This window comes from Carassius carassius, chromosome 24, assembly GCF_963082965.1.
Source record: "Carassius carassius chromosome 24, fCarCar2.1, whole genome shotgun sequence".
NCBI classification, from domain to species: domain Eukaryota; kingdom Metazoa; phylum Chordata; class Actinopteri; order Cypriniformes; family Cyprinidae; genus Carassius; species Carassius carassius.
The window spans coordinates 18,343,510-18,362,696 of record NC_081778.1 but is presented as its reverse complement, the minus strand read 5'-3'; the positions used below and the strand labels follow the sequence as shown (position 1 = coordinate 18,362,696).

Below are 19,187 nucleotides of genomic sequence, written 5' to 3'. Positions count from 1 at the left end.
ATTTATTAAACTGACAACAGTTTGGAAACTGTTAGGGTAATAAAAAAGATTATTGTTAAATTAATATGGATATTAATTAAGCCCCTGAAGACCAAAAATAATGAGTGGATGAGTTAAGGCAGATAGAAGGGATGGATTCAGATGGTGAAAGAAGAGAGTGTAGATGTGTGCGGTGGATGGAGAAATGGAGGGGGTGAGTGGGGTCTTGGTACTTGGCAGTCTCGGAGTATCTCAGGTTCTCTCCGGCCGAGGAAAGCGGTCGATATTTAATTGTTATTGCTAGCATGGAACGTACGGAAGCGGTGCCTGTACGAAAATTTCTCATTTATTTGGTATTCTTGTTTTCTCTTTTTCACTCTCTCTCTCTCCCCCCCTTGCAGAGAGTTGGAGATGTGGGGGGTGGGGGTATTTAGACATTTGTGATTCAAAAGAAAGTGGGCACAGAGGGGAAAAGCGGGAAATATACTCTTCTTTCACCTAGTAAGGTAAGTTTTCTTCCTTAAGCCTGCTGCAGACGTCCTTTGACTTGCCCAGTCGTCCTTCACCCCCACCTGTCCAAAATGAAAAATCCTTTTCCATCAAACGTCCAACCAAATATTAGCTATCTACCCTCTGTTCAGAAAGATCGAAACTTATTTAGGGCGACGGGATTCGCCATATGTTTTCAAATTTCATTCCTCCATGAACTTTGTTTCCCCCGACTTTAGACAAAATTATAACCCGATCGATCTCCTATCTGCCCACTGTCTGCATATATTTTCCGCGGCGCTCTCCGTTTTTGCTCTCAGTCGCCGGTCAATTTTCTGACCCTTTAGCGCGAGACCAGGTGCAGACTAGCGAACGCTCCCAAACCGCGATTAGTTTAGCTTTAGGGAATGTACCCCAGACACTTTGCCTCCTCCATCCCCCTTTGACCTATCTTCTCGGTCCTCCCTGACATGTCCCCCTTTCTCCTCCTCTGTTCACCGGTGCGCTTCAGCTTGTCGTAGGCTACATCAGCGCGCGACTCCTCGTGTGCAGTTCAGTTTGAGCTCACTCTTTCCAACACATCCTGCACACTTTGCAGGCGGACTTGCGAGGGACTAGAGAAACCTATGGGGTGGGCGTAATTTTCTTTCATTACCAAATTCGTGATCCTAAAGGAAACTCGTTTATTAATTTTTTTGTTTTGTTTACGTTTGTGTTTTGTCTCGTGCTCACTCGTCGCACTTTATCAGCTGTATCACAATATGTTGCCTCATTGTGAACGGTAATTCGGAGAGACAAAACCCAACTTAATGCATAAGTAGATTTTCTGTGGTTTCCAGTCGCTGTGGTGGTTTGCACACATTGCTATCCACGGGACCCCGGACAACCAAGTGTTAAGTCGATGTGAATGCGCAGCGGCAGGTGAGTAAAGCTCTTCACTTTTTGACTGTAGACTCTGAGTTCAGTCGCGGCTTCAAACCACAGAACGTTCATTTACAGGATGAAAAAGTACAGGCTGTCCGTGCTGAATGACTGCGAGAGCGAAACAGGATGCTGGCACATTGCGTGTCTGTGAATATGCCCCTGCAGACAGCATTTTACTTTTCATGACAATGATTAGAAAAACGTGTCACATTACGCAGTGTGGTGTTTTATAGCCGCGGGGCGCGTAGCGGCGCGATGGAAAGGGTGAGAAAGGAAGGGGATTTGAAAGGTGAGGCACGGTACACCTGCACTCGCTTTACTGGTGATGATTCCTTGTGCTCACTGGTCGGTGTCATGTTTTGAACCTTTAGTTTAGTGCTGGACTAAATCTTTATTCAAGGTTTAAAATAAAGAGTATATTGTAGACTTATCAAAACACTTTCCTTTGCATTAGGCTATTCTAACCTACAAACAAGATCATATGCAATGAGGACGTTTAGTATTTTGCACCAAAATGTGATATTTTATTTCATGTATCTTGTGCAAAGATTGTACGTTAAGTAGATTTTTCTTGAAACTTTGAAAGTTTATGGAGGCCAAAATGCTGTTTTTAAACACTTTTTCGCTTTCACTTCACTAGCAGTCAGGCCTTCAAGCAACAATCAGTAATTTGACAAATCTACAAAGTATACAACACTATACGTTTCTACTTTCTGAATGGCAATATGACTGATGATTGACATATCTTTAGAAGATGTCATTAAGTCTTGTAGTGTACCTGTGGCAGTTATTTGTTGATGTATGGCAGGGCTATTCAAATCTTGCCCTGGAGGGCCAGTGGACTGCAGAGTTTAGCTCCAACCCTGATTAAACCCACCTACCTGTGATTTTCTAATGATCCCAAAGACATTGATTAACAGGCTCAGGTGTGTTTGGTCAGGGTTGGAGCTAAACTCTGCAGTGTACTGGCCCTCCAGGGCAAGATTTGTATAGCCCTGATGTACGGCGTCAACCAATGTTGTGTATAACTCTCTTTAGGCATGATGGGAAATGTAGTTTAGCTTCTCCCAGAGTTCAGTTCAGACACACAAGCATGTCTGCTAAGCTTATAAGCCAAAATTTATGGAGGATATAACAGACACATTACTGCTCCAGTGAGGATAAAACACTCATAATGCTTTACTTGAATATGCCCTTCTCCCCCATTTATTGCAGTGCTGACAGCACACTGCTCTACAGTCAATGACCACATCATTTCTCATTCCGTTTATAGCTTTGAGACATTTATGGGCTTCCAGAGGGTTTAAGTAAGAGTTAACGAAAATCAGGATAGTGGTTTTATGCAGCAGCTGGGTGCTATAAGTGATAACTATGCAGTGGACTTAAAACAGTAATGGTCAGATTTGGCACTTAAGGCTGGTTTAATTGATTGGACAACAGAGTGAGTACTTTGGTAAGAGTCGTGGATGTTTGTTAGTTTAAGAACTAGTAGGTTTTCAGTTTCAAGATTTATTAAAATATTATGTACAGCAAGATGTAGGAGTAAGGAAACCCCTATATAGCAAAACTTTCTTCTCAATGTTCTTTCCATGTTTCGCTTTGGATAAATGTTATGGCAATGTTAAAAATGCATTTGCAGCTAAGTCAAATCCCCCTCTCTCCAACTTTGATCATAATGTTGTACATCTGATTCCCTCTTATCAGTTTTCAAGAGATGTAAACCAGAGTACAAAGCACTTTGCCCAACACAAATTTCTTTCGGGGACAAGTAAAGTTTATACTTATCCTTAATGTTAAAGTTCAAAGTAAAAGCACAACATTTTCATTGCAGTCTACCCTACCTCCCTTCCTTTACTCCCACTTAACCCCATATTTCACAGCTGAACTGAAGCTAATTTAACCCAAGTTAGCCACACACAGCTCTATCCAGTCGAGAAGCATGCCTAGTTACCCTCAATTAAATCACTTAGCAAACAAGAAAATTACTTTGATATGAAATAGTGCACATGGAAGCGTGACGAGAACAGACTCTGGTGGGGTGCTGGACTGCACAGATAAGCTGTGAAAGAATTGTTTAGAAGTTTATGGGGGATGTCGTTGTCTTGCTTTGGGCTAATACACAAAAACAAATATCAAATAATGCAATGCTTGAGAGTGTTGTTCTGACATTGAGGGAGTATGAAATTGATTTTATTCCTAGCATGATTTGGTGTACTGTATATTTTATTATGACTCCAATCAAGTAATAGGGTTTAAAATTGAAAAACATAAGAGGAAATTAATTTTGGGGCCAAATTAACAGGATTAACTTATTAACATGACTGTGATATTAATTACCTCTGTTATGATGAAAATGGACTGTTGTTCAACGTTTCAGCTGGGTAATACATGTAAAAGTTTTGGTGGAGCAAGTCTTGTGCCTTCTTAAAACTTGATATGCATTATTTTTAATCATATTCTTTATTTCCAAGATCATGTAGTTGAGTCAATTTGTCCACTAAATATTGTTCCTAAAGTGTATTTAAAACTTTGAGGGAAAAGTACAAGTGTTTTTGAATGTGATAAAGGTCTGTCTTTGAAAAGGCAATTGAATCTCTGTGATTTGTAGCTTTCAGTTATTTTTATACTTGAAATATAGAGTTTGGGAGCTATATTTTCTGAATATAAAATACTTAAATTGGCAATATATTACCAATATGTAAATTAAGTCCATAAATAAATGAAACCATGCTACTTTGTCTTTCATTAAAGTTGTGTAGGTGTCAATACACATTATATTTGAGTCTTTTGTCAAGTTTTTTGAACATAAGTGAGAAAGGGAGATATGTTGTTTGTCAACTTTACGATCACCTGTATTTACATTAGCATGTCCTTTTGTATACTCTACTCAGCTACTCCCAAGGCAAACAAGGGCGCACTACTTCGATTTTATGAGTTGATGACATTGTACAATCTAAAAATTCTTCATTAGACTGAGGCAGCAGGTGTAGAAAATCATAGTAGAATAGTGAAGGCTACATCGCACAACAAATGTGATTTTATTGACTTCAGAAGCTGGTTGCACTGATCTTACTTTTAGCTGTTTAGGCTATTGCTATTTTACCAGCACCAGAGCATCCACTGGTAACAATAATAGTCATCACTGGCCTAATACTTTCATAGTGCTTTTAAATGTCCAGTTTACCTCATGCTCTTTTGCTGGAGAGAGAGGCAGCCCAGAAAAGGCAAGGCAGTTAGAGATAATTGTAAATAGTAGTAGTAATAACACCAGGTCCAACATTGATAACAATTAGATTTGATTTCATTTGAGGATGCCTCCACAGCTGCTACCCCTGCCCCCCATAGTCCTCCAACCCCACAAACGGACCACTCTGAACCCCAGTACCTAACAACAACCCCCACCCCCAACCCATGGGGCCCGTCTCCCCTCCAGATTAAAGTGGGTGTGTTAATTCGGTGGTGTAGCGATCGAAGAGCTCTGGCAACAATGGGAAATGGGCTATTGATCAGACCTGCTCAGATTAAGACTGGGGACTGGAGCTCTTTCTTGCTCTCTTACCCTCTCCTTTTCCCATCTCTCTTTTCAGTTCTCTCACAGCTTGTCTGTTCTTCCCCTTTTTTATTTTCTTTCTATTTCTCTTTCTATTTGTTGTACCTTGTTCTATCCATTTGCGTCTAAAGATGTACAGAGGCCTCTCTCTTTTCTCATTCTCCTCCTTATTCTCTGGTTCCATATTTCAGTGAACGCAAACCTACTGCAAATAAGCTGTTTCTTTTTTTTTTTTGGAGGGTGAGTGTGATGTCAGTGATCAAAATGGGAAATAAAATAATAAGTATACATTTATGTTTATTTAAATGTGCATTCAAAACCAAATTGTTTTTATTCAGGCTTAGATTTAATATCTGAAAATCCACAAAGACCTAAACTGCAGCACAATATGTCCTTTGCCAACATGATGTGGTTGTGAATCGGATCCACATTGTAAAGTAATAAACCATACAGTAAGGAAGTAGACAGTAAATCCATACAGTGCAAAGTGAGCTTTTAAAAATCTCAGCTCTACCTATACGAATAACCTCAATCACTGATAATGGGATAGGTCAGACTTCCCCCTCCCAGCTAATAGATGCACCATCAGTTCTCACCACAGTCACTGACATTACAGCAAAGCACACACCTTGCATTCATAATGCCATCAGAGAGGTTTGTAATACACAGATCATTAGAGTCTATTACATCTGTCTGGGGTCATATTTGCATCCTCTCACTGAACATTTGGAAGATGTGACTTACAGTTCATTCCATGAGTATTTTAACCAGCTTGTGTGATACCTGGGAATCAAACCCTAGTGATATATGATCCATATATGTATGTGTGTATATATGTCAGTGTGTGTGTTCAAAAGCAGAGGGAGCCAGAGTGAGCAATAGACAATAAACAATTATAATTATACTTTTTATATACTTCATAATACATCAAATAAATGTATTATAAGATATATAATAATACATATGTTCTTTACTTATTTTACATGATATTATTCATATATTAACCTTTTCAGAAATTTAATAAGCAGTCATTTCTTTCTGAGTTTGTAACGCTGATTCACATGAGAATGGATTTGTGACCCTCTCTAGTCTAGTCAGTGTTCACTAGAGGGCGTTAAAGAGGTACATGACGGAATTGTATGGTACTGTAAATCAGGTTAATAATGTTTGAGACTGTATAATTTGCAGAACCTTTGTATCCTTACGCTACTCAACCCCTCTTTCTCGTTTCATTCTCTTTATGCATCCGATCCTGGACCCATCATATGCCTTCTTCCACACCCCAGTGGGTTCCATAGGTTTACCTCATGGATTATTAGCTAGATGGCGGATCAATTAAGTCATTTAAGTTTGTTAGGTGCAGTCAATGGCTTGGAAAAGACCGTGAAGACTTGAAGTGATGTTACTTCTGTTCAACGTGTAGAATCAGGTTAAATGCTATAGAGAGATCAACTCTATATTTGTATAAGGTTTCCAGTATTCCAGGTTTTCAACAGTTTGACAACTTAATCATATGATCGTTGATTAAGATTCATTAAGTCTTGAAATGACCCTAAACTTTTAGCATGCTCTTTCATTTCATGCATCACCAGGCAAAGGTGTTAAGGTCGGTGGATAGCTTTATTGGCGAAACCGATTTGAGGAGATGAAAATCCAGATAGGCCTATACTTGAAATATGTTGCAGTGTTGAGTAGCGTGGACAGTGGACATCAAGTCCAAAGGCAAAATAGACAGTAGCTGGAGAATTGCGAGAGGGACAGTTGTGTATGCGAGAAGGTTAGGACGACAGTAAAGGGGGTTTTCTGTCGAAAAGAATGAGAAGGAGAGAAGAAGGGAGGGCGGAGGGAAGACAACACACACACTTCATATACGAGACAGAGGAACGGAAACGGGTCGAATCCTACTTCAAATTCTCTTTCCTCTCGGCTTGTCGACCGGGGAAAACAAACCGACCCGAGGCACAGCGAATGGGGATTTACTAATTAACTACTTACCGAGAGATACACACCTCCTCAGCCCCCCCCCCCCCCCCCCCTTCTCTCTCGTTCAGTTCCCTCGGTCGTGGTTATTAGTGTAGAGGTGCTTCCACGGTTCCCGGCTCCGCGCGCCCCGGATCACACACCAGGAAAGTGGAGACGCACACGGGTTTGATAGTTTCTCCTCTGGACGCTTGGAGAACAAGATCAGGAAAGGCTGAGGTATGTCGTGCGCTTTGTGTTATAAAGACGTTGACGAAGACAAGATTTTTACAAAGTGGTAATATTTTGTAACTTTTTGTCGCTTTCGACAATACTCATAATTTATGGATGCGTTTTGGTTGTAGCATAGCCTATTTAATTATTATTATTATTATTATTAGCCCATTATTTAACATATTTAAACTTAAGTTCAAAACGTTTCTTGATAGTTTGTGTTCATTTAGCTGTTTTTTCGTATATTTAAATGGGGTGTTATAAGGAAATTGTACACTAACAGATCCTTTGACTTTTGTGTAAATTTGAATAGCGCTGACGTCCGCGTGCACACTCGCAAACATCCTCGCGAGCCGTGCGGTCCGTGCCACGTCGGATTAGCTGTTAAGTGTCTCTATTTGTTAACGCTGTTTGTGGAGCCCTCACCTACACGCCACACTATCAATCAGTCAATTAAACAGTCACTTTCACGGCAACTAGAGACGTTTAATGTGGACTAAGCGCCGGGTGTGTGTGTGTGTGTGTGTGTTGTGTGTGTGTATCCCTTCGAGCTAGCAAATGACCAAGCTCAATTTACTCTCACAAGTGCAAAACGTGTGCTGCTCCATTCATTCATCCTTGTCAAATTCACTTTCTCATATTTACTTGGACACATTTTTTTCCGTTGCTTAGTTACAGGTTTTGGTTATTTTCAAGGAAATTTACAAGTTTGGAAAATTTACTTCAATACATTTTTATTCAAGAATGGTCTAGCATAAGTACAATAGGCTAGATTTTTTATTTTTTAAATAAAAGGTTAGGCGTTCAATTGGGGATATCCTTGTAGTTTTTGTCAATGTAATATATAGCCTTTCATTTTTTGTTAATTACTGAAGTATTCGTACAAGTACTAATCATAGCTATTTTTCAGACTAATAGTATAGCCTACTATTAATATTAATAATTGTTATATAATTATAAAGCAATAATAATAATAATTCCACAAAATAATTGTGAAAAAAAAGAACCGATTGAGAATTACGGGATTTTCCACAGTAGTGATTTTGTTTATCATTTGATGTAAATGTACCTAATTGTAATTTTGAGTCCGTACTCTCAGTCCTTTAAAATGTAGGGCCTATTGCATCTTCTGAGTTCACTACATTCTTTACGTGTTTTCACATTATTTGATTTCAATCAAAGTAATTAACCGCAGGATGTCAGTCCACGAATTTGGACAATATCCAGAACATCCATTAATGCAATCACATGGCCGCCTGCGCCGTTCCTCTGCGGCTCCCTCCTGCGTCTATCTCTCTGTCAATATTTGTTGGAAATATTTCCGACATTAAATGGCATTTGGGGATATCTCTCCTCTCCACATCACTCAGTTCCTCCCCCTCCCTCTACCCCAACACTGCCTTCGCTTGGTCCGCGATGCCAAACTGCTCACCTGGCCAAACTTTGTTTGGAGTCACGATGCTTCGTTATACTGTAGCTGATAATGATCATATGTAAATGTAGTATTAATGTGACTGACATGGCTGTGTTAATAGGCATAATAATAATAATAATAATAATATAGACCGAATTAAATAATAATAATTCCTACTATCACCAATAATTCTAAAAATAAATAATTATCTTCATACAATTAAGTTATTTTATTTTAAAGTATTTTGCATTCTGTAAACATTCGTATCGAAAACTGTTATTTAGCGTCACAATCTATCATATCTTTTTTTCTTTCTTTTATTTTACATTGTGAGTCACGGCTGACTATTTAGTCTATTTAGTCTGACTATGAAGTCTATTTAGTTTGGATAAAAACACTTTTCTTATCCAACACATTTTATAGCCCTACATTTTGTATGTTTTCTTCTGATTCCATTTATGAAAGTCTTAAGATTGCCTTTTTATTTATAATTATGTGCTCTGCTGTTCTAAATGATTATCTTATTAAAACTCAGTATTGAGTTAGAGCAAAGTTTTTTTTTATGTAAAGCGAATCCGATTTTTTTTTCTATTCTTGTCTATTTTTGTCATTTTTGCTCTTTTAGAGCTCTTTTAGCTGAACACGGTTAGGCTACTGCATCTCTAGGGCGATGTTGCTTTGTAAAATTATTGCATCGGATAATTAGTTAGGCTAAATTAAAATACCTCAAAAAAGCAGTGTGAGTAGTTCATGCATTTATTTATTTTTTATTCATATTTAAAGTTTTACTCTGCTGTAGGTCTACATGACATGTTCCGAACATGATGTCAGAGAATCTGATTTTATGGCGTAAAAATAACTGTTTTAAGTAAATTCTTGCTTTTAAAATTGCAGTTACCTGCAGGAAGCTATTTGTTAAAGAATAATAATTAACAATAAAAGATAGGCCTTAAAAAAAAGTTATACATTTAGTTTTTACCGTTTCAGCGCATCGATTATACTGCACGGAACAGCACAGTCTTTGCTCTCCGAGTTGGATCAGATAAAGCTCAGAGATTCTCGGTCCATCCTACAGCCAGCAGCCACGGTGCCGGCTCCGGCCCTTGGTTTCCGTCTGAGGCGAGGCCACTTGGGAGTGCTGGTAAGTTCAGCTCCGTTAAACACACAAATACACTCGGGTCTGCTGTTACAGCTGGAAACACCCGCATCTTTTTACATCACGCATCTATTTTGCTTCCTAAATGCTGCTCGAGCGATGCACTAGTGAGAAATCGCAGCTTAATTAGCAGCATCTGTTTTTCCAATGTGTAAGCACTGAAATATACAGTCCCCCGCGGTGAAAAAAAAAGTTTCAAATGGGTATCTCACAAGTTAAATGCTGATATTGTTGCGTTGAATTTTTATCTTTTTTATGCGTCCATCGTGTATATGGGATATTAACAAATTGTAAAGACAAATTGATGAATTAACAGTTAATTCAGATACAAGCCTGCAGCTGTTACCTTATTAATCTAATTTAACCTGACCTAACCTGAGAAAATACTTTTAATGTAATCAGGTTGATAATCAGTAATATCTTTCAAATTGAGAAAAATCAGTTAATGTTGCTATACACTGTGAAAAATGACAGTGATAACTATGTTAATAACTAAGTTTCTTCTTTTTTTCTTATTTTTTATGTTTATTAGGGTTGTATGTTACATATAATGTTGTTAAATTAATTTCAGTTTAATGATATATTTCACTGTTTAATAAATCTAAAACAGTGTTACCATATTGTTTACAGCTGCTGGTTTTTACAGTATATTTTACTGATTATTTTTTACAGTGTATGAAGCAAACTTTATATAACAATACATTTTACAGTGTGTCCAAAAAAGATAAATAGACTTTAGATGGCTAAAATTTTATTTTACATTTTTGTGTTTTTATACTACAACTTAGTTTTTCCAACACTTTGAAAAGCAAAAGCATTTCACTCTTCTCCCACATCCTGCTGTGTCCCTTATCCTTCCCATTGTGTTCTTTCTTCCTATCTTGTCCTCCCTCCATGCACCCCTGGTAGCTACAAACTTGTACACAATAATAACACCAATATATATCCATCTATCTCACTATCTGGCTTGTCGGCAGTGTGGAGAGTGCCTGGAAGCCTGAGAGTAAGGAAAGGTCAGTTAATCGATGGTGCCCAATTTGACAAATCCAAGTGAGTCTTATCATCCGCAGTATTTAGGGGTGATAGAGGGCCTCTGAGATAACTGTTTAATCCTGACGGCAACCGCAAGGGGAGAGAAGGAGATAGAAATGTCCGTGGGAGAGAAAGAGACAGGCTTGAGAGAAAGTTGGAGAGAAGGGTATAGAAGAGAGGGTGTAGGTTAAATAAAAGAGTTCAGAGGTTAGACATATTATTAGGCTTTTGGAACAGACAGAAAAGTGTGGAGAGAGAAAGAGATCCCAAACCATCCCCTAAATTCCTAAAGGGATTTAGCAGTACATTTAATACAAGCCTTCTATGGTTATTTAAGTAAAAAATTACCTCATTGTTCCAAACCTGTATGACTTTAGTTGTTCCCTGAAATACAAAAGAAGATATTGTGGAAATTATTATTATATATATTTTTTTATATAATAAAAAGTCACAGGGGTTTAATGTTGTTTTGGACCCCACTGACTTTCATCATAAATACAAAAAAGAATCTTACATATATTTGCATATAATACTGTTTCTTTATATATTTAATTATGATTTTTGATATTAAGGACTGTAGGAAACACACACTCTAACACTTATTGGCCATGAGAGGTGCTTAGTCAAGTACACAGCCTCTTACTCTTGTCTTCTCTCACCGTCTCAATACCAGCTCAATCTAATTCGACTGAGATTAGTTGCACTGGCATGACAGGAGATCCCTAGTATTGCCAAAACACTTAGGAGGCAATGACAAGCTCCCATCGACATGTGCTAATACAAGACTCCACGACTGGCCATGCATCATGACTACAGCATACACACACACACACACACACACACACACACACAGCAGAGGGGTTTGAGTGTGTGTGCACTTATGAGTAAGTGAACTCATAAGTCAGACAGAGCTAGAGATGAAAGTAAAAGATAAGAATACATCAGCGAAGAGCAGAAGAGTGACCGAGAGACAAATGACATAACGGAATTGAGTTATAATGTGCAGAAGAAACAGGAACAGTGCTTGGAAAAGACAGCGCAATAGACGGACAGGGAGACTGATGGTGACTGAGTGAAACTGCGGGAGAGGGAGACGAAGAGTAAGTGGTTTTAGAGGATGGATGAGGACAGGAAAGGGAGAAGGCACAGCTGAGATGTACAGCAGCTTTACAAGAGCGGAGATTAAGGCAACATGTCCCTGGTCAGTCATTAATCCGGTTTAAAAGCAATTAAACTAATACTCTCTGAGAGAGAGAGAGAAAGAAAAAGAGAAGGTGAGATAAAAAGAGAAAATGATTATTTTTAGCACTTTAGTACATAAAACCTGCATCAGTAGGAATAAGACAGAGAATAATCTTGATTATTATCCCTCATGCTTCAGTCTTTCTGTCCAGCAGCGTCTCATTCCTCATTCTTCGTGTGTATCATGGTCATTGATGTTACAGATGTGTATCACAGGCTACAGGTCGACACAGGGTCTCACCAAATGTGTAATGTTTCTGCGTCCACAGGGAGATTGTGATACAGATAGCACTACCACCTGACAGATACACAACAGAACATAAATCACACCTGGAAGCTCTTGCGTGCACACAGAGAGACAGTTTTATCACACAGTTTGTTCTACAAAGTAATTAACAGCTATACAAGCAGGGAAAGGTCAAAGCAAAATGATGCTGAATGAAGAGTGTTTGTGTTTTTCCACTCATTCTGTTTTACTGAGATCTTTCTTTTTTGTAAACACAATCTTCAGGCATAGTCATTAAATTGACCAATCATTGTAGGGGAACAGGATCATTAAGAAATCCAGTGTGTTTCAAGCCTTATGTTTGGAGGATTTATAGGATGACAGAATTGTACACCATTCTGAAATTAACTGAGAATGCATTTTCAATTCTAAACCAACTGCTGAATTTGAGTTAGCAAACAGGATTGATTCCCATTCTATGTAAAGAAATAGAATTCAAATGAACTGAAATTTAACAAAACTCATTTTAACTTGTACTTCTTTTTAAAAGTAAGGTTTATGAAGGCAAACTTTAAATGTTGACAATAGCTTATTAGAACGTTTTGAAAAAGTTAGGGTTAGGGTTACACGTTAGGGTTAGGTTAGGGTTAACCCCAACCCTTTGTTGTTTGAAGATTTATAAGCCTGATAGACAGACAGATAGATACATCTTTAAAATAACAACTGTTTTTGATTTTTTCATTATATTTAATTAAATTAACCAGGGTGGAAGAACGCTTCATTTCCCAGAATGCATTGCCTATGTAAAATTTCTTGAATTCTGTCAAATTCACAAATTCACATGGATGTTCCCCAACCTTGACATATGTATTATTGGTCGCATCATTGTAACATTAAACAGAAAGAGACAGAGAAACAGAGAGAGATCTTTAAAACATGATGGATGAAGTCCGTCTCATTTTCCACTTTACCCGAAGTGAAAATACAAAAGTGTTGACATAGATTTTGTGGAGTGTTGCTCATTGTTGACCAGGATGGAGTGCTATCGACTGGCTCTTCCTGCTGAGGGATCGCTGTGCAGCCCTGAGGCCAAACCCACAATGACATTTAATACACTGCACTGGTGACCATACTGCCACACTACTCATGGTGTGCCTGTGTGTATGTCTTATCTTGTCTCTTATTTACTCACTCATGTTTAAATACATTCAAAGACTCAATCTACATATGCAGTGCCTCAAAAAGACCAACTTAGAGGGAAAAGAGTCTCTTTGTGGCAGTCTCTTTCCAAATGAGAGGAAACAAGAAAATGGGTTAGACGTCTCCAAATTGTAAAGATATAAAAATGGACAAAGAAGGATAAGGGGGACAACGTGAGAGAAAGAGATGCCACAAAGACAGCCTCTGGGTAGGATCTAATTTGCAAAAAGGGAGGAAGCACAGAAGAAGTTGTTCACTAGGGACAGAGAAAAAAAGAAAGACAAGGGAAAGACAGAGATACACAGATGGGAAGGAGAAAAGGGGAGGGTGGGGGTAAAATTTCCATCAGGTTTTCAATTGGGGCGGATCAATAGTGTATTAGAGCTCACCTTGACCCCGCGTCTCCCCCCTCTTCTCACAGGCCAAGTCACTTGCACACACAGCAGGGGGCTGCAGAGGGACAGTGACTGCATTACTGCCTCCCTCACAGCAGCCGAAGTGGCAGAAAATGGCACAATAAAAAAGGGAGAGAGTGAACGAAAGACTGAGACTAGTGCTCAAGTACTCCGGTAGGCAGAGCAGCCTGCTGCAAAGTGGTTGAAAATTATAAAACAAGCTGATTAAAAGATGTTTCTGCATTTACCTGCCTACATAGATTTATAAATCTCGGTGTGCTTGTTCACACATGAACACACAAGCACACCACAGACAGTGCAAAGAGACAGTGAACTTCAATCCATTTCGAAGGCGGAGGCAGGGGGCAGCGGGCACAAAGGGATGGGGGGAGAGGTTGAATGAAAAAAAAATTGATCTGGGAATTTAGCATTTAGACACAGTTTACAAAGCAATATGGAGGGAAGGCAAAAGAGTACAGAGAACTGAAGGGGCCAGAGACACTTAACTTTACAATTGGTCAGCATCACCCAGTTGGCTCGGCCCCCCAAAAAATGGAAATCTCAGGTGGAAAAGCTTTTATATATTTTTGAAGTCTTGTCATACAATACTATTCTATTTCTAGCACAAGTGAATGACTTTCCTCTGCCTTTTTATGAGCTGATTTGTCGTTTGACGACCAGCAAACTGGGTGATCACTATGAAATTTATGTTCCTTAGACGACGCCATAACGACATTATTAAGACTTCACGTCTGCCATCGTTTTGTCGTGACGCTCAGATGAGAAGTTGTCTCCAGGCGTTTCCTCAACTATTGTAGGCTTCACACTGTTTCGCTCAGTCACACTTGCACACACAGCGACTAACAACAAAACAGAGGCGCGCACGCAGTGTCCCCACTGCTGAAGGAAAGAGAAGGAAAGAAAAAGAAAAAAAGGGAGAGAGAAAAAGAAATCGATCGCCGGGGATAGCGGTGCGCGTCGGAGGATCGTATCTTGTCAAAATAATATATTACCCTCATCCCCGGCTGATCGATGCGGTGGATTAGGGAAGGAGGGCTCGCTCTCCCCTCCCTCCTCTGTCTCTCTCTTTCTCCCTCTCTGTCCGCCGTTCCTTGCAGTTTAATATTTACCTCCGTGAAGGAACGGGCGCGACGGCGCTCACTCTTAATTGATTCCGACACTTGGGGCTCTGTGCTCGGGCTGCGGAAGAAGGAGGGAGGGATGGCTGGAATGTAGAGAAAGTGAGAGAGAAGTGGTGAGGAACAAGCAAAAGATATGAGGTTAAAGGTACAAGTTGACTCTTATTTTTTATATGTATTAAGTATGCATTCGAAGTGTATTATATTGGTCTATTTTCATATTTTGTTGTTATTATTTCATATCAAACGTGAGACAGGAAGGAGTAGCCTACAGAAAGAGATTTGAACCTACACGTTCCACCTCCCATTATGTAGCCTACAAGTTACAAGATGGCAGATGAAAGACAAACTTTTAACTTTCTATTCATCAAAGAACAGCACATTGAAAATAATAAGAAATGTTTTATGAGCAGCAAATCAGCAAGGATCATGTGACACTGAAGACTGAAGAATATTTCACAATATTACAGTTCTTACTGTATTTTTTGATCAAATAAATGCAGCTTTGGTGAAAATATGACATCTTTCAAAAAGATTAAAAAGTCTTACTGACCTCAAACTTTTGAACTGTAGCATACAGTACAGACCAAAAGTTTGGACACACCTTCTTATTCAAAGAGTTTTCTTTATTTTCATGACTATGAAAATTGTAGATTCACACTGAAGGCATCAAAACTATGAATTAACACATGTGGAATTATATATGGAATTATATACATAACAAAAAACTGTGAAACTTTAAAAAAGATGTCATATTCTAGGTTCTTCAAAGTAGCCACCTTTTGCTTTGATTACTGCTTTGCACACTCTTGGCATTCTCTTGATGAGCTTCAAGAGGTAGTCACCTGAAATGGTCTTCCAACAGTCTTGAAGGAGTTCCCCGAGAGATGCTTAGCACTTGTTGGCCCTTTTGCCTTCTGTCTGCGGTCCAGCTCACCCCTAAACCATCTCGATTGGGTTCAGGTCCGGTGACTGTGGAGGCCAGGTCATCTGGCGCAGCACCCCATCACTCTCCTTCTTGGTCAAATAGCCCTTGATGCCTTCAGTGTGACTCTACAATTTTCATAGTCATGAAAATAAAGAAAACTCTTTGAATGAGAAGGTGTGTCTGAACTTTTGGTCTGTACTGTACATTTCATATCAAATAAATGTCCAGTGATGGGAAGAGATGAATAAGACAAAAGCAACGCTGAGGAACCTGTAGAGCAAATGGAGAAAAGGGCCAAAAGCAAAAGACAGAGACATTGAGAACAAACAAAAAGAACAATAAGCATCAAAAAGAGCAACAAAGATAAGTAGCAAAAAGAAACATGTATGGCAAGAGAACAGAGGGCAAACATAAAAAAAAACAGGGAGGAGGGGAAGAGAACAAAATTGTGAGGTGACAAGAGTACTATAAAGAGTGATAGATAGAGAACAGGAACGATGGAGGGAGACGGAGAAAACAAGAGAGGCACCATATTTTCCGTTGAAGTAACTCAGCTGTCATCTTGTTCCGCCAGCACAGAGCATAGCTATAAAATACAAGAGCCAGGCAGGTCACACTCAGTGACTTATGTGTATATCTAGGCTTTGTCAATATTTCTTTCTGGCTCCATACTCTCTCTGTTTCTGGCTCTCTCGCGCACAGATTCTCATAGAGGTTATGTGGGTTTCATGTTGGATCAAAACTTCTGCTATGTTTTGCATACACAATATTTTATGAAAGTTATTTGGATTGTTAAAAGTGTTTGTATTATGGTGTAATTTTGTTGTAGGCCAATCCAAGGATTACTGTAGCATAGAACATCTCTTTCTCTCTATCGTTCTCATATAGCATAATAGTGAATATTCACCCAGTAATGAAAATCCTGTCATTGTTTACAGTGTTGATCCAAACCTTAATGACTTACTTAATGCTGCAAAACAAAAAAGGTTTTTTTTTGTTTTGTTTTTTTTTCATACAGTGACAGTGCAGTGCTGTTTTGGATTTTTATTATAAGGACAAAACAGCTGAAACATTTTTCAAAATATCTTTTTATCTTGCACAGAAAGAAAAATATTTTCATTTTTGGTGAACTAATTTCTGCACATATTTTTGTACATATCTACACAACTTCAGGCCAAGATCTCGGTGACCTTACTATAGGTCAGGCCATACACTACCATCACATGCAACTCAAGTTGTGTGGACACTACCAGCACCTAAAGTCTAGCCAATACACAGCCTCTCCTTTCATGTATTTATTGATTTTGAAAACAGAAGTATTGTGAAACAAAGCAGATTGCAAACAAAAATGCCCTCGTACATCCATCTAGCTGTCTTGTCAGGTTTCATTTTCTCTTTGTTTTCAGTTTCTCTTCCATCTCTCTTTGTATATAGGCCTACACACCTCTATTCGCTCTTTCCACCCCCCCCCCCCTCACACCTCATCTCTCTCTGTATTTCCTCATCTCTGGTCTTTATTTACCGGTGCTGCGGCACTGGCTGTGGCAGCTCAGGGAGCGGTAACAGAAGTGTCAGGTGTCATTATTCGTCTAATTCAGTAATCCATCATCAAACACTCCCTGTGTGTATGACGTATTATGGACACGGCGGGTGCAGTAGGCGCTGAGGTGGAGATTTGATTTGAAACGCACAGAGGTGGGCTGTTTGGAAGAGGGAGAGGAGAGGGGGCATACAAGGGTGGAAATAAGGTCCCAAGTTTGACTGAAGACAAAGGGTAGAAAGAGTTTGTGGGTTGCTCCATATTTTAAGCAATTTCTCTTATTTATGATAGGATTTTAGCTTAGAAGGATAGTGCACCTAAAAATGAAAACTCTGTCATCATTTACTCACCCTAGTGTCATTCCAAACCTGCGTGAATTCTTTCTTCTGTAGAACACAAAGATCATTTTAAAAATGGGGTCCGGTACTATTTTTGATCCCAGCATTGTGCTCAAAGCTTCACTGTAAAATCGAATTAGTTAAACTCACTTAAAAAAAAGAAAAAGCATATAAACCGATTGCCTTCAAAAAAACTAAAGTAAAAAACCAAATTTGTTTCAACAATTAATTCATTTTAAGCAATACTGGGTGTGTATTCCAAAGAACACATTTATTTAAGTTGAGCTAACTAATTTAACATCTACTGCAATTTGGAATTTCTCAATTGTATTTACTTGAACAAGGATCTGATTTTATTGTTAAAACCATGCTAATTTGCGATTGCTATAAAAAGACCAAGTGTTACTCCAGTAAATAAAGTACTTCAGTTGTCCAACTAGGCTAGCTATAGCACACGTGCACATGCTAACATAACCAACAGAGAGGCTGCACTGCATCATAAGTGCAGTTACTGCTCTAAAGTAGTATAGTCTGAATGTGTGTAGACCCCTTCTCAGCACAGGCTCTACTCTTTAGAACAATGGTAACCTGCCAAAAACTCAGATACACTCTAAAATCTTGGGCAAAAACACATAAAATAACACTTAATTTCAACATTTAGAGTTTGTAGTAAAGCATGCTGGGAACTTGAAACTAGCTGGACAAAACGGTACTCAGAAATCAAATTATCTTGGTTGTAACAAGGCATAGTCCACAGATAGTACTGATCAATAGATTTTACAATTAAATATAATAAATTATTTTACATGAAGTAAATTCAACTATAGTTAGAACATTTGTTAGGTTGTACAGTGTTGTATAAACCCAGTCTAATTCTGTAATTTTGTGGGGGGGAAAGCAGAACAAGGCTCTTGTTGTAAATAGGATAAGTTCCTGCTTTGTGGTTATTGCCATAATAATTTGCTGTATTATAATGTAAAATATCCATATTCCCATTCAACATGCTCAAAAGCAACTTAAAATCACTATTCATTTCAATTTGTTCTATCTCAACCAAAACAATGCACAAAAACATTTTTTGGAATAATTTTAGTTTAGTTTGTATTTTGTGCTCATTTTGAATCATTCTTTCCATATTATGTTGATGAGTCGTTGTTCTTTTTCTTTTTTTTATGTGCCCCCTATGGTTAAACTACACCTACAACTTTGGTTTGTTTCCAAGCTTTCTTTTTTTCCCTTAAACAGTGAGGATATAAACGCTGCAGTAACTATCTTAGTCTACAGTTCTGCTACAATTTTCAAGAGCATTGCAGTCCTCGGTCCTCAGTGCTGATATGGTGATGAACTTGTTTATAGGGACACGAATAAAACATCTGAGGATTAGAATTCAGACAACTCTCCAGTGTTCCAAAGAATCTGAAAATGCCCATGGCACAGATGAA

At 38.7% G+C, this 19,187-nt stretch overlaps 1 protein-coding gene across 2 annotated transcripts in view; it reads left to right on the top strand.

The window, feature by feature from the left end:
- Positions 1 to 913: 913 nt before the first annotated feature.
- LOC132103641 (ETS domain-containing transcription factor ERF-like) overlaps positions 914 to 19,187 on the top strand; it is a 40,634-nt gene continuing 22,360 nt past the window's right edge. The window contains exons 1-2 of one of the 2 annotated variants that reach the window (XM_059508735.1): positions 914 to 1,389; positions 9,537 to 9,690. The gene's annotated coding sequence lies outside the window, so the exon portion shown is untranslated. Of the gene's footprint in view, positions 1,390 to 6,886; positions 7,142 to 9,536; positions 9,691 to 19,187 lie in introns of those variants that run through there. The other variant, XM_059508736.1, reaches the window with a different exon arrangement.